The sequence below is a fragment of the Xiphias gladius genome, chromosome 11 (genome assembly GCF_016859285.1).
Source record: "Xiphias gladius isolate SHS-SW01 ecotype Sanya breed wild chromosome 11, ASM1685928v1, whole genome shotgun sequence".
NCBI lineage: Eukaryota > Metazoa > Chordata > Actinopteri > Istiophoriformes > Xiphiidae > Xiphias > Xiphias gladius.
Genome location: NC_053410.1, coordinates 14,197,315 through 14,210,291, shown reverse-complemented (window position 1 = coordinate 14,210,291; position 12,977 = coordinate 14,197,315).

Below are 12,977 nucleotides of genomic sequence, written 5' to 3'. Positions count from 1 at the left end.
TGTCTGGTTGTCACATACACACACACACACACACACACACACACACACATACACATACACACACACACACGATGGTCATGATCGACTTATAAACACTTATTTCAATATTTGAGAGAATATTTTCCTCACGTGTTGAAGGTCATTCGAGAAATGAGCTAATGGAGCCTGAATGTGTGCACTGTAAATCAAATTTACATTATACTTTTAAACATACCAACACTGAAACCAGTGGCTGTGAAATACTGAGCTCCCCCACAAATCTCAAATCTCTTTATCGATGTGGTTTTATTTGATTTCTTTATAAGTTATGGACAATGAAATAACAAATATACACTGATCCAATATTCAATATTAGATTTTTTTTAACTTCGCTCCAGTTTTCAGGATGAATGGAGAGGGCATTTTAGAGAAAAAGGCGAGCCTGGAAGGAAGCCTTGGAAGAAAGCATTTACTGCTGATGTTTTAAACTTCATTGTCTTTGGACAAGGTATTGTGCATTGGCAACAAATGACATTTTCTTAAAACAATTTTTAAAAAAAAGGAGGTTATGACTAACTGAAAATTTTACAAGTTCATTGATGGAAACAAGGCCGATTAAGATGATCATATTACTACTTTCTAGAAAATGTTACTTTATTAGTACAAGTTGGAATAATTTTGACGTTTGAACTGATTTGAACTTCCTGTAACTAAAACATTAATGCAGACATGAACACACTTGCACACCAGTGAGTAAATGAGCCCGCATACATGCTCATACACACGTTAATCAGATTTGACTAGTCTACCTCAACAGAAAGAGACTATTATATAACGTCCTGGAGAGTCCGAAGAATTTCTATTAGTTGCAGCATGCCTCTCTTCCCACCACACAAGGTACTATTAAAGCAGCATTAGAATGTAAGCCAACATCCTTCTGGTCTGAACCTCTAGACCACCTGTCTACAGGAAGGGAGGACAGCAAGAGTTGTACATTTATTTAAATGAAGAGAGTGAGAGAGGGTGGAAACAGCAGCACATGGACAGAAGGACTGTACTGGCTCCGAGCCTTGGCCTGCCTTGCTCAGTAAAATGCATTAAAGATGTTGAATTTTGTTGTGTGTGCGTGTGTGTGTGTGTGTGTGTGTGTGTGTGTGAGTGTGTGAGTGTGTGTGTGTTTGTGTGTGTCTGAGAATAAGTGTGCCATGTAGACTCCCTTCAAAAGGCCTAGAGCAAGCCAGGGAATCATTTTCTCCCTATAATAAAGTCAGAAACTTTCTTCATGTGGTAGACACACAGTGAGAAGGCTGCTTTCCACAACACTGTTCTCATTTAGAAGCAAACTTGCTCGAGCTAAAAGGCCAGTTTCAGCTAACTGCGTAATTTTCTCAGTCATGATGAATATGAATGATAAAGCCGGATTGTTTCAGTAATGTAATTTCTAAATTGATGCAACATGGAGTCTGAACTATTTGACAATACATGTGGAGTATTAAATCTCTGCTCTTCTGAGCCAAAAGGATAATTTGCTGTTCTCTGTGGCACACTCACATTCACACTGATGTGTCGTTTTGTTAAATGATATGATCATGTTGCAATTTTGTTTTGTGAATACTTGCTCTTTCTCATTCACTGCTATTGAAGACCATATGTCGGACGCATTCAAGCATGTGTTTCCTGTTTTGGTGCGACCTCCAGCCGGCTCTGGCGGATTTGCAGGTCAGAATTCAACTTTGTTCAACTTTGTAGCACCACTCTCGTACACTGTTTACAGTCTGTGATCGCTCTGATCAAAATTAATTTTTTTAATTTACACAACAGAAACATGTCATCGCGTCCTTTTTCGGGGTCAAGTGCAGTTAAATTAAATTGAACGTAAACATAGCAGTCTTTAAATCAAAGTACATACAGTACTGAAGGATTTCAAGAAGAGTATTGTGTGTTTTACTACCAATACATTCATCATAGCAAGGCCCCACTTACACTTTTGTTTACGGTTAGCCACATGAATACACCTATGTTATCACTCCAGATCACTAATCTGATTGCATCTATCTTGCTTTTCCTGTAGCAGACGCAAATCTGTGTGGTGGTACTGTAATGCACTTTAAGCTGCTAACAACTATCCATGAATCTTCACAAACACATGGATGACTGGTATAAATGGACTACTAGCAAGACAAAAGTTTAGCTCATCATCATGGGAAAGCAGAGCTCTCTCACCAATCAGGGGTCAGATAAGCTCTACAGCAGCATGTTACAAAATCTGTATGACCTCAAGTGCTGAAATCGCTGGAATTGCTTTCTTTGTGTCACTTTAATCTGGCAGAAAATATGCCTAATATCAGTGTCACTACATCTGCTGCTATCACAGGCGAAAATCCCTATAAATGGCTACTTCGACAGACCGCTTGATGATGTAGTTAGACTTGGGATATGAACAAATGTAATCTACTTGGAAATCTGATACATTTACTCTTTTTCAACATCTGGCTAGACTGCATCTTTCCTCCTCCTCTTCTTGGTACTGCTCTGTGTCCCACACTGACTCAGAGACACAAGAACACGGTGACAATGACATTCAGCGCTTGTGAGCCAGCCTGTTGCACTACGGTGATTATCTAGATTAGATCCACAGAACACACAAACGCACAACAACACTGACCTGGGGAAAAGAGGGCAGGGGGACAGACGAGGCTAAGAAAGAATTAGGGGGGAGAAGGGACTGGATAAGAAAACACCCAAGCTTCTCTCAAGGGACTCTGGCTCTCGGAAACAATCACACTGGCGTCAGTGTCTCCCCTGCAGTGGAAAATGAATAAATTAATAGGTGGAGTAGAAGGCCTCCCGTGGGTAGGGTCCTGAAGCCATCTGTGAAGGCCATCAGTGTGTCCCAAACCTGCTGTTTCCCCACTGAACCAACATGTCAGTGTGGAGATTTACAGTCTCACGGAAAGCACACACTCACGGCCACGCACACACAAACATCAAGGAGGGTATACTCATAAGTGCAGCCAAACACGCATCAATATGTATTTGTACAGAAGAGTGCCAGGATGCAAAGGTACAGACGAAACAAATATTGGGAACAAACACATAAGCAGAAACAAAAGTTCATACTCTTCACACACCCACGTGCATACACAAACATTTGGGTGGCGTATAGATTTACACCCGTTTGGAAAGACAAGCATGAGCCAATAAATAAATCTGTTTCCCTGGAGACCTGTTGACCTCCCCCTCTCTCTTTCTGCTACACACACAACAGCAGAGGTCAAGGTCAGGCAGGGATGAGCGGAAGGTCAGAGGAGGGTGAAAGTGTGTTGGTGCGCGCGCGTGTGTGTGTGTCTGTCTGTTTGGGCATGCAGGCTGATAAAACTGTGAACCGAGTCCAAGCCCTCCTCTGTGGATGTGGGTTAGCAGCCTCCATGTTTTGGCAGTCAGGTCGTGAACTCTGACCCCATCAGACCCTGATTGTGAGGCGGTCTGGTCACGTGGGACTGTGGCCACTAATTGACATAATCTCCCAGCTTCTACTTGTCACTCTCTTTTCATACAGACCAGGATAATCAGTTTGGCTCAGGGAGGGTGTGTTTGGGTGGCATTCTGCTATTGTTGGGTGGAAATAGTCCCTGTGCCCATGCTAGTACTACTAACAAGTGTCCTCCTTCTCCTCCTTCTGCCTTAGAAAACTGAACACAATGGGTTCTTAAAATATACACAGAACCACTGCTTAGGGTTTTAGGGCATACCCAATGCAATGGTGAATTGCAGATTATCCTGTAGTGAGAAATGGTTGAAAATTTAATAACTCTAGAAAAATTGGCAAATCTTTTTCAAGGTTTGAATCTTGTCAGGCCAACTGTTGGGAGGGCGTATGTAGTGCGTTGTGTCCATGAGTTACCAAAACTGAAACGCGTGCTGGCAACAACTAATTGAGGGTTTAGCTCAAAGAGAAAGGAACAGGATGAACTGGATGAGAGGACACTTTAAAAAAAAAAACAAATAAATGACAAAAAGGAAATAAATTGTATCTAAATTTTAGGAAGGTAATGCAAAGTAAATTGCAAAATTCCCAGCAACTTAAGTCGTTTAAGTTTGTTTTGTCTGTCAGTAGTCATCTTTTTCCTGTCTGGAGTAGTTGCAAATTTAGAGAATGAAGGATCTAGATGTATTCACACTTTCATAGAAAAAGATCTTTTGCTTGCGCCTTCCTCCATTTTTGTGTATACGGTGTGTTATGACGGCTCTGCAAGGATGTCTGCAATGTACCGAGTTTGAATTCGTTGAACCTTCACCCCAAGCTGCACTGACCTTTGTGGGCGTAGTCAATTGCTGCTGACCAGTGCTTGAACTGAAAGACGGACAAAAAACTAGTTTATTGTACTTCTGAATATCCAGAACTGTACGGTGATAAAAGATAGTCACAAGGCAGAATATCAGAATGCAGATGCAGCTACAAGGTTTGCTACAAAAAAACAGCCTGAGTTTTTGAAACGTAGTGATCTATTGCTAGCAACATTAGCACTGTAACTAGCTTAGTACAGCGCCACCAAGACTTCCAGAGTGGTAAATACTGCGCCGACCAACATGGCACACGCAGTACAAGACCTTTGGTTTTCCGCTGTAATGTGAATATGACATCTGATATGATCAAATTGTGTGTCAGCCATCTTCTTCATATATGATGCCCAGTACTCTTTTTTCTTCTACACCTTTAGGTCCTCAACTAACAAGTATTTCCAGCATTGAATTATCTGATAATTTCTTCTCTGATTTATTTGTTGGGCTCTTACTGTAAACATTTTAGAAAAATGCCCACCCCAATTTCCCAGAGCCCAAGGTGACGTCTTTTATTGCTTGTTTGTCTGACCTACAGTCCAAATGCCAAAGATATTCCATTTACAATTATATAAGACAGAGGAAATTCACTGATCCTCACATTTGAGAGGCTGGAAACTGCAAATATTTTTGCAAACGTAACTGATGACAACTTATCTCAATTTACTGATTGATCCACCAACAGTTTAAGAGGAAGGCTGGATTTACTTGAAAAATTGTTTTCATCTTAATCGTCCTTGTTGAGCATTATTCAACCAGTCTTAAAGTTCTACTTATGGCTGTTTTTGCCTTTTGGTCAGCCTTTCAATCCTTCTCACTATTCTCATCTTTTCCTTTAGCCCTCCTTGCCCTGAGGTTGTAGTTCATGCTTAACTCACACTCACTCTCAGACAATAACTTTTCTCATTGTTTACTTGTCACTGACCCCTTTCTGCATCTCATTACATCTCCCCTCTGCCAAGCTTTGCTCTTAATAAATTCCAGGGTATCATCACATAGACAACCAAATAACAAAACGCACATTTTTCTGAAACTACTGGACTGAAGATACTCCTCAAGGTTGAATACATTTACAACATTAAGTTAGCAACCTTATAATATTATTTGAAAAATAATATGCTTTTTTAGCACAGAGGTTGAAATGTTGTGATTAATTCTGTCTTTCGGGATGACAGAACAAGGTAAATTAGATTTTAATGATTTGGCACAAGCTCAGCTCTACATTTCTATTGATGATGCAGGATGACTCCAAAATATGTGGTGAAATTTTAGTCACAAATGATGCACTGAAATTCACAATGTGTCAAAGAGGCCTAAAAATTTTTGTGAACATTTTTACAAAAGCCTACTTCAATAAATATTCACAGAAATCTGCTATAACCAAAGTCCTTAAATGTTCCCCGCTGGTATTTGTCCTTGGTGTGAATACAGACTGCACAGGCTTAATCATCTGATTCCCTTCCATGCACAGATTGCTCGCCCAAAAACGGTCTGTACTTTCCCCGCTGCCTAAAACAATAACCCCACCAAATGTAGTGCCAACGAGCCAGCGTCAGAGCAATCGCTCTTCAGCGTTTGAAGTGTTTATGGACATTAATGATCCAACATTTCAAAAGAGCAGCACATGTTTGGCATAGCAGAGCACTTGGGCAAGAGGAGAAGGCATGTTTCAGTGGAAAGTGTTTCATCAGAAGAGTTGTGTTGTTTTACACTGTGTGAAGTGAGGGTTGTGTGGTCTGGGTGGGGTGAGTATCCCTGGGATGTCAAAACATCAACTGTCCGACCACAAAGACATCTCAGACATGCAATGAAGAACAGGTGCTTAAGAAAAAGTAAAGTAAAAGCATCTTAGCGGCGAATACAGATGTGCAGATGTTGTGCTATGCTTCTGTCAGACCTGCTTGACATATGTGCTCCTCTAGGTGATGGGGCTATAACCAACACCTACTGTATTTTCATTATTCATCAATCTGACAATTATTTTCCTGATTGATGAAATTTGTTTAGTCTAAAAAATGTATGTAAATGCAGATAAAAAATTCCCAAAACCTAAGTTGACATTTTCAAATAGTAACCTTGTTACCTTGGGCCCTAGGAAATTGTGGTGGGCATTTTCATAATTATATTTTGACAATTTAAGAATCAAATTATTAAAAACATAACAACCGATTAATCACTAGTGAAAATAATTATTTGCAGCCTTAAACCTCTGTTGACATTGACAGAGAGGCAGAGAGTAAACAGATGGGTAAACAGATACAAACAGCAGGGGGTACAGAGAAAAGACAGCCCCCACAGGGCTCCTGTGGCCGTCTAGCCGTACCGAGCCAGATGTAAATGATTTACACTGCTTTTTTTGTTCTCTGCTCAGCTTACATGATTTTGGAAACTTGTGATCTTCTTGAACATGTACTGAATGTAGGGACTGAACCATGCGCACTGCCATAGACGGAGTGTTTCTCACATGTTCTGCATACTGATCTCTGGCCAAGACAAGCACAAGGTCAGTCAGTTCAGCAGTCTGTCCATCAAACCTCATTCTACTCTATGGTTGCCTCTGTCCACATTTTTATGTATTTTTCTCTCTGTTACTCTCTTTATGTCTCATCTCAACTCTTAACTGTAATCTGTTTATCTATACATCACTCTGTCTGCATCTGCATCTCTGTTTCAGAGATCAGAGTTTAAAGGATGAAAGACACAGAGCAGAGCTTCCTGGAAAGTTTTAAGAAAGACAGAAAGGAAACAGGAACCCATTTTCACTACATATCAGTCAGCCTTCATGAGTCCACTCACTCAACTATGTGAGAGCTGGAACTTGTGTTTCAAACATGAGAAGTCACACAACTGGACTGAAGGAAGCAGCAATGCTACTGGGATAGAAGATATTTTTGGACTTAAATATAACTGATAGCACACACCCTCATTTTATATACACACACACACACACAAACACACACACATATATATATATGTGTTAGTGTATGTGTAGATATATATATATATATATATATATATATATATATATATATATATATATACACACATATATATATACATATATATATATGTGTGTGTATATGTGTGTGTGTGTGTGTGTGTGTGTGTGTGTGTGTGTGTGTGTGTGTGTGTGTCTGTGTAAAATTGAGAAATGGTGTGAATTTTTTTTTTTTTTGTACACAACTAACAACCCCACTCACATGTGGAAAAAACACAGCAGATGCTCTAGGTACTGACAATGGGCAATCAGAAACTGCACCACTGGTACCATATGATCGCAAACAAACCCACTACATGAACAAGTTCCCTTCGCACTGGGTACTTCTCTCTGAGCACTTTTCAGTCTTCACTTTGAGGGTTAGGACTCAGAACCCACAACCTCAAACCTTCCAAGTAGTCCTTTAACACCATGAGCTATTTGGTTAGACAACTCACCCTTATTTCCTAGAGCCTTTGGATGTTTACTTTGGGTACTGGACTTAAAAATTCACTGCAGATCCTGATAATTGAACCAAAGACCTCAAAACCCCAGAGTAGTCCTCTTAGTCTCTGAGATATATATAAAAAACACTGACCAACTGGCTCAAGGAGTCAGATACCAATTGAGAAGTTTTGAGGTCAAGGAATATATCATTGTGATGCTCATTAAATTTTGAAGTCAAATGTCCAAAGGAAAGAGTTAGTTACTCCTAGAATGTAAGTTCAAGCATATCTGGTCAAATAGCTCATGATGTTAGAGGACCACTCTTAAGTTTTGAAGTCTTGGGATCAATCCTTATGTGCTGCACTGAATTTTGAAGTCCAACACTGAACGTACACACTCAAAAGTCAAATGACTCAGGGTGTTAGAGGAGTGCTTGGAAGTTTTGAGGACATGGGTTTGATCCTTATTAGGCTCACTGAATTTTGAAGTCCAACAACCAAAGTCTCAAAGGCTCTAAGAAATACAGCTCAGAAATGTCTGACCAAATGGTTCAGGGTGTTAGAACATTGCACTGAAGTTTTGAGGTTGTAGGTTTGATCCTTGGCGAATTTTGAAGTCCAACAACCAGGTGAAAGACTTAAGGACTCTGAGAAATTATGCTCAAGTATCTCTGATCAAATAGCTCATGTTAAAGAACGTCGTGGAGGGTTTGGGTTTGTGTGTTCGATCCTTATGAGGCTCAGTGAACTTTGAAGTCGAAAACTCAAAGTGAAGACTGAAAAGCGATCCAACAGAATCTTCCAGTGCAGGCAGGCCCCAGCCCCAAGGCCTGCAGCAGCAGTAGTAGTGTGTCTGTGTATACAGTGTAGGGCCAATGCAGGCAGGCCCCTGCTGGCAGCTGCAGCGTCTGCATATCAGGATGAAGAAAAGCTTCTCAAATCATCAGAGGGACCAAAACATGTTGCAATCCTCCACAATAGGTCATGGGACACTACATCACCATGCAGCACTTTAACTAACACCATGTTCCTGGGTTTTCTAGTATCATATCATGGTGTTGTGTCTTCAGGTGAGTTGGGATGAAGCTAAATTGGCAGCAAGAATTTTGTAGCTCATATACCATTAAAAGGTGAAGCCCTGGAGGCCAGGTGCTATACATGGATGTGTCTTTTTCTTGATGTCTTCTGTGTCTCCTTTTTCTCTCATTTAATACATCTTTCATTATGCTGCATGGTACAGATTTCACTCCTTCTCACTCACTGTGTCTGCACCCCATCCCTCCTCTTCCTCCTCAGAGGGATGAAGTATTTGTTTAGGCAGACTCAGTGGGATCACAGTTACAGAGAGGGAATGGCTGCAGCTATCCAAACCTCATAGTGGGACATTACACTGCTTTTTAATTACACCGCACCACACAATGTACATTACACTGGATCCAAACATGCCCCATTACCTGCATTACATGTGCTATGACAGCAGGGGTTTTGCAGAAAAGGAGCAGGTTTATTCATCATGTAGAGACAGTAAATATCACAGAGAGCTAAAATACTCTAAAAGGGCATTAAACAAATTCCTGCATAAAGAACAGGAAATATTCCACTAAGTGAAATCCAAGTGGTGTGTTAGCGAGCATGCCAGAAAGTTCACATGTATCAGTGTGTGGTACAAACTTTACATATCAACTCCTGTGGCATATGTTATCACTGTAAAGTTGGTATATGATGATTTTCAATAAGTAAGAGAAACAGCTTTTCTTTCAGATAGACCACCATGCATCTTTGTGGTTTTCTAAAGAGCTTAAAGCCATGGGATCAACATGATCAAGGGATCTTTTTTTCAAAGCCAAACAACAGGCTATATAATCCTTCCACTTGCGTAATGTAAATGTATGTAGCTTCTGCCCCCCCTTTACAATGCTTTGTTACAAAGAAGTCCTCATGTGCAATGTTTTTAACTGATCCTTTGACAAAAAAAAGTAAAATGCACAAATCCAGATTCAGTGAAATGAGTTAGCATTCCTTAGTACAGTAGCTGACACACTTTCATGTATATTGCCTACATGCTTGCAGTTGCCTCACAGTAAAAGCCTCGCAGCCAGTGGGAGTCTGAAGAAGCAAAAGCAAGGAGTAAGATTGTGCTTTGAAGGATGCATAGACACAAGTGTTTGATTTAAATGTAAATGTAATTAATGCTAGGGGTGCTGGTATTTTGCTGTTCAATATGCCTGTGTCGGAGTGCTTAACACATAGCTACAGTGTCAGGAAGAGCACAGTCATCTGCTGGTCAGTGCAGTCAATGTGAGTGAGTGATGATGAAACCCTTGATAGTTTTGACCTTCAGCTATCTGAAAGAGTTCCCCTGGCTCCTTCATCACTCGCTACACAACCTCTGTTTCTGCCTGTCAACACCAGCCTATAAAGAAAGAGCCATCACTGGCCAACAGCACACACAAACATAGACCCATTTCCAGGCACAAGAATCAATAGCACAGAGTGCGAGACAACAGCAGTTAGCTTAGCGTTTACAGAGTTGACAGCTGTAGGTACAGCTGAATGGCACCAGTTTTCAAGTAGCACACTTGCTTTGATACAAAATGGCTGGCAGGAACAAAAGGGAGATTCCTGGGCTATGAATGTGTGCTGCAAGTAAAAGAGGACTGTGCTGATCTGTTCTTGGTGCAGAACCAACACTACCACCCCATGCCTCATCCTTCTTGTCTCTTAAATCCTCTTCCTGGAAGCACATCCCCCTCCTAATACACATTCATCAACTAGGCCCATCCATCCACCTTTCATTCATCGCTCTGACCACTGCACACTGACCAGTAAGTCTCTGTTTACTCACCACCCCAAGCCTTTGAAGAGCTTGCCTTACTGGATGTGTCATTGGCACTACCCAGGAGACCAACCCTTTGTCAGGTTTTGATCCATGCTAACACTCACCGCTGAAATATTCAGATGCTGTGCCCTGATTCTTCACTGCCAATTTCGATACCATGAGAATTTCTTTCATGTGTTTTTGTCCTCTGTATGCTGAAGGTTTCTTTTGAATAACATTTTACTGTTCAGTGAGATGAATCACTATATTAACAGACATTTCTATATAAAATATTATATCTGAATACAATATATATGATGATATGTTGTGTTAAAATCATTCAATCACTAATTTGGATTAAGTTAGAAGTTATTTTTGGTCCCCCTCTTCATTTGATCTGAAAATGTTAAATAATTGGAAAAGCTCTAGCATTGTTGAAAAGAGATGCAGTAAAGCAAAATTGGGTAGAATAAGATTACACAATGTTCTTAATGGCACAGTGGTGCAAAATATTTAGTATTTATAAAAATAGATGAGGAAGGTGCCTTAATTATCCAAAACTGATCAAAAAGAGGGTGTATTTTATAGTGCTGAAATAGCTGTTTAATTGACAGAAAATCAAGCCATTTTAAGTTGTTACCTTGTGATCCTCGAAATTGTTGTTGCCATTCTTTGCAATCTGAATACCTATCACAAATGGATGACAAATTGTGAATGCAGACAGTATGACTGTTATCCTAATTTGGCCCTTGTTTGTGTATGTATCTTCAAGTTACATTTTGCAGGAGCATATGATCAGTTTGGAGCCAGCACAGCTCTGTGGTCCAGTCCAGCCTCGACACCCCTCACCTTCTCTTCTCCTCTCTTTCTGCCATTTCACTGACTGCAGACCTACTGCTGGCAGCTCTGTTGATGTAGAGGGACAAGTCAACAAATCAACGGCTTCCTATGCCAAACTCATCACACAACGCTCAAACTGTGCTGCACTGGCTCATCCACACATAGACGGATATAGAGAGGAGTTTACACTAAATCATGTACATACCTGTAGCACAAAAACATACATGTGCTTAAACATGCCTGTAATTAAACTCATGGTTACACCTGAAACACACAGACTTGTCACTAATGTGTATTTATGTGTGTGCGTATGTGTGTGTGTGTGTGTGTGTGTATGTTTATCTATGTTTACCAAGCACTAACCTGACACAGTCACTCAGTTCACAGCCAGCAGCTTGGCGGCTGCCTGATTTAATTTTTCAAAGGCTAAGAATAGACTTTTGTAGGTTTCCCTCACGCCAAAGCAAACACCAACACATTTACACAACAACAACAACAGGGGCTCTGAGAGTCAGTCAGAGCAGCCAAAGACAGGGCCCCAAAAGAGGCCAGAGCTAACTGAATCAGTTTATAGCAGCAAGCAGAGAGATTCTTACTATATATACAGATATAAATATAATGTATTTCTCTTTGTCATCTGTCTCTGTTACTGTTTTGCTGTCTGAAATATAAGATGTAGTACAATGTGAAAAAAACCTAAAGCCAGAGGAACAGCAGCAGCCTACTTCCACAAAGCAACCCCTCTATAATGTGGCATGTAAATGTCTGACGTATTTAATCCGCAAAGCCAGATGTTTAGAGAGCTCCCAAGTAATTTTTTTCCAAGGATTAAAAATACTTAGATAAGTGTATTTGAAAAAGAAAAGTATGCTTGCACTGTCTGCTAATAGGGTGGAAGGGATATGTCTGTACCAAAAAAAAAAAAAAAACGAGTAATGATAAAGGCCTGTTGCAGGCCTTAAGGGGAAAAAATTGGGTCATGTCTTTGTCAAAGTAACCACAGGGGAGACGGATGTTTGTATTCAGTGAGAAAGAGACAGAATGGTTTTAATAATTCATCATGTTACTCCAGAAAATGATGGCTTTATTGGCGACCTGTCAAAAAGCAATGCCTTTGGAAGAAGATACGATATCAGAAAGGGACGTTTGCGCATGTACTGCATATGTGTCTGCGTGTTTGTGTGTTATGACTGGTATATGGTTAATGACAAATAGCAATCAATTAGGGTGTGTGCTGAGGTTTCTGGGTAAAGGTTCTCTCTCCTAGAGGTCAAGGTCAAAAGCATAACACAAACATGTGACAGGTGACACAAAACTTCAGATAATACTGAACGTTCCTGAATATAAAGAAGGAAAAAGATAAAGCGCCACTCATTCTCTGAAATATCTGGCTGAAATATTATCAAAGACTCTGATGTCATGAAGCATTAAGGCCTAACCTTGAATAATAGCCTGTGCCGTGTCACCTGTGTGTATGTGTGTGTGAGTAAGAGCAGGGGCCTCTTAGAGCACTAATGACAGCTGATGATAGGCTGAGAAGAACAGCTCTATGACTGATGAAAGCTGCTGAAACACT